This window comes from Hippocampus comes, unplaced genomic scaffold (genome assembly GCF_001891065.2).
Source record: "Hippocampus comes isolate QL1 unplaced genomic scaffold, H_comes_QL1_v1.1 scaffold282, whole genome shotgun sequence".
In the NCBI taxonomy this organism is placed as follows: domain Eukaryota; kingdom Metazoa; phylum Chordata; class Actinopteri; order Syngnathiformes; family Syngnathidae; genus Hippocampus; species Hippocampus comes.
Window position 1 is genome coordinate 853,912 of NW_017806073.1, and position 3,200 is coordinate 857,111.

A 3,200-nucleotide genomic window follows, 5' to 3' on the forward strand; every position below is an offset into this window, starting at 1 on the left:
ATTAATACAACAAAATAATATGGTATGAGCTGCATGAAAACTGTGGTGTTTTCGAAATATAATAATAAACACAAGGAGCGTCTAATCTGGTCGCAACACTCTTATCGCTCTGGTAATGTTTAATGCCTTCAAAATACGATACAACGCAAATTCAAAGTGCATGAAAATGACGACTCACCACAGCCCCGAGCTTGATTTTCTGCAATCAGACAGTCCCATCTCGGGGTAATAGGAGACAATGACACCTCAAGTGTGTGGTTTATGTCCAGTCTACTTCGTAATTTTGTTTTAGTCGCTGCTGCTGCAGAAACTCCCCACCTCACACAGGTAGGATGTCGGAAATAGCAACAGTGCTATTGTGGCGATCTCAGAGTATTCAGCCATAACTTTGATCCAGTAGTTTAGAACGTACTTTTAAGGCCGCCATCATTTGCGATCTCCAAGCAGCTTTTTTACTCATTTTGCGGGCTTCAGCGTTTTTTGTTTATGAGCGTCATCGGTCACGTGACCAAGAAGTGTGGCTTGACGTGAGTCAAGCGTGACACAGACGGATGTAACAGAGAATCCGGTAATTTTTCAAAATAAAACACATTTCGTATTCCGAAATAAATAAAACGGAAATAAGGCAAGTTCTTTCTGTGCGGCACGGTACCAAATGCCCTGCGGACCGGTACCGGTCCGCGGACCGGCGGTTGGGGACCCCTGTCTTAGAGGAATACCAGTAGTAGTGAATTGTTCCTGCCATTGTATGTTTCACAATCCATCAGTGAACTTATGTAGCAGGAGAATTAATGACTGTTACATGTCCTAAGTGATATAAAACAAGTGCACTAAATGGGGAAGAACTACCAGTAGCCATTCACCTATTAAAAGTTCTTGCAATGCCTGTGTCGATTTGTGAGAAGTGCACCACTCCGAAAAACAGAACCAAACAAAATGGAGTTCCCTCAAGCAGTGCCATTTTGCTGTGACAATTCCTGTCCCATGCATGTTCCCTCCTTTCTGCTCTTTTGAGTATGACCTGAGGTTGTTCAGAGGGCTGTGCCACTCAACCAACATGTGTGCAGCAGAGATGGAGTTTGACAGCAGACCCCCCCTCCTCGTTTGGCCTGTCATTGTGTCCTGCTTTGTCTGCCTCTCCATCCATGCAAAGCACCCTCAATCATCTTTCACTGGAACTCATACTAAACAATAAAGACAGATAACCTGTGAGCTACCCTCAAGGACAGCTACTTCAACTTTATGTATTGTGCTGACGTTTATAAGAGGTAAACACAGCAGCTTGCAGCTTGGCTTTTTTTCCCAACAAGATCCTGAGCTGAATTTTAAGGCTCTTCAAAGAGAGGAGGTAAAAACACTGGGCTGCATTTCACGATGCTTCCGCACAAAGCTTTGAGCAGCTTTATCCAGGACTTCTAAAGAGTGGAGAGGGCACCCGAGCAGTTATCAGCACAAGGCAGATGCCAATAAACTGACAGCTTTAGCAAAAGAGGTTTAACCTGTACCTGTTTGAGTTTTTGGGCTTTCAAGCTTGTTTATGTCATGATTGTACACACAGCTGAAATAAACGCACTTTTACCCCCATCACATAAGACACATTTATTTTTGTTTATGTTTTTACCAGTCAGAAACGGCATCTCAGCTGAGGCTGTATAATGTTAAATTTTAATGTGACATCGGTATACGTCATAGGATGACCTCTTTTGGTCTGACATGTCCATTTTTTTACACCCTGTCTGACTTTCCTGGGAACTTTTATAATTTCATGAAAATATTCGGCTTTAATTGTTAGCGTGTACTTAGTTCGACTGACGTTTTAAGCGGCAAATGAGGAGTCCTTTTTATTTCTATTTATTTATTGTTTCTAAATGGGAGGTTAGGCGCAGCTTGCGTAACGTAGGAGACCCCGGAAAAGAAAAAGGCAGCGGCAGTTCGGAAACGGGTGTGGAGCAGGCACGATCAGGTTCAAGCGTGAGTGACAAAGAAAAGTGTTTGCTGTCAAAATGTGATGGAATAAAGTCCCAGTTGAATAAGCAAGCAGTACGACATCCCGTTCATCTGAACGTGTTTCACCGCTGTGGTTGAAATCACTGGACCGAGAGATGCGTTCCTCTTACGAATTGGAGCTCAGGACACTGACGACACACGAAAAAGGTAACAGTGTGCAAACTGCCGCACGTATACATGTCGCTGTCTAATAAAGGTGCTGATCGGAGATCTCAAAGCTCACATGGACACAGAAGAACACATAAAAGCTGTAATTGAGGAGAGTTAACTGAGTTTCTTCATTGTTAAACCCGGGAACACAGGATGGAGAAGAAAACAAATTTGAGGAAGAAAGCCAAAGAATAAAGTGACATTCTTTTTTCTTTCTTAAATCAATATCCTTGTGAGACTACTGTTTAATTATTTACATAACTACACCGAGAATAAAGAAAGAGATATTTTGTTCGAGCTGGATTTTTTACAGAAGAGTTAATATTTAGAACATTGTCATATTATTTATTTGACAACTAAGATTTCAAAAGAGCTACGATTATCTTTTTTTAATATTTTTTTTCCTACCCAGGTCGGCAAGGTAGATGACTGGTTAGCACGACCGCCTTGTATTGCAGAGGTCGTTGGTTTGGAGCTGGCTCTGGTCTCCCTGTGTGGAGTTTGCATGTTCTGTCAGTGTCTGCAAGTTTCTTTACTCTTAGGTAAAATGGATTAATGGATGGATGTTTTTCTACTTCACTGCGGCTGACCTGCAGTTTTTTTTCCTACCCAGGTCGGCAAGGTAGATGACTGGTTAGCACGACCGCCTTGTATTGCAGAGGTCGTTGGTTTGGAGCTGGCTCTGGTCTCCCTGTGTGGAGTTTGCATGTTCTGTCAGTGTCTGCAAGTTTCTTTACTCTTAGGTAAAATGGATTAATGGATGGATGTTTTTCTACTTCACTGCGGCTGACCTGCAGCGGCGGACCCTGAGGGCCAGCAAGGCCTTCTCTGCTGGCCTAAACATTCTCAGAAAAGTTTCTGAGAATAACATAAATTTGTTATTTTATTTTCATAAATATGTTAACAAAATTATTCTCTGTATTCTTTACGCCATATTATTTCCACTTAGTTGAGTGGCTTTCAATGTTATTTTAAATAACATTGAAAGCCACTCGAAAAATAACTTATTTATTATGGTAGAGTTTTTAACCAATCATATTTCA